Source organism: Crocuta crocuta, unplaced genomic scaffold, assembly GCF_008692635.1.
Source record: "Crocuta crocuta isolate KB4526 unplaced genomic scaffold, BGI_CrCroc_1.0 scaffold2576, whole genome shotgun sequence".
NCBI lineage: Eukaryota > Metazoa > Chordata > Mammalia > Carnivora > Hyaenidae > Crocuta > Crocuta crocuta.
Window position 1 is genome coordinate 118436 of NW_027533359.1, and position 707 is coordinate 119142.

Sequence of the window (707 nt, forward strand, 5' to 3'; positions counted from 1 at the left end):
TTTCTAGAGAGAGAGAGAGAGCGTGAGCAGGGGAGGGTCAGAGAAAGAGGGAGTCACAGACTGAAACAGGCTCCAGGCTCTGAGCTGGCAGTCAGCACAGAGCCCGACGCGGGGCTCGAACCCACGAACCATGAGATCATGACCTAAGCGAAAGTCGGACGCTCAACCGACTAAGCCACCCAGGCGCCCCAGTCTTTGCATTTTTTATAAGAGAAATGCTGATTTTTAAAATATGTAAATAATTTTAATGTTGAATCTGGGTAAGGAATTCCTCCCCACAGTGATCCTTTTGGAACTGCAATTCATACTTTCTAGAGAAGTGAACACACTGAAGCTACATTGTCAATCACACAAACTCAGCGTTCATGACTGGGTCAGAATTTTAAAAAATTAACCACTATCCATGTTTCTAGAATCGACAGAATCAATAAAATAAAATCTTAGGTCTTATTGAGGGTAGTTTGAGAAATCAATATCTGACACACACATGCATATATATGCATATGCATATACATATATAGTATTTTAAATACTTACAAAGTACTTTTGAATGTTTCTTGGTGATATGGGGTGGGCTGGAGGGGAAATGTCCTAACTGAAGCCTAAGTCTTACTTTCCTCTTTAATTTATACAAACTGAGCAAATCAGCTGAATTGGTTTAGGCAAGCCTTCCAGAAACCACCCCAGCAAACACCCTAAGGCAAACG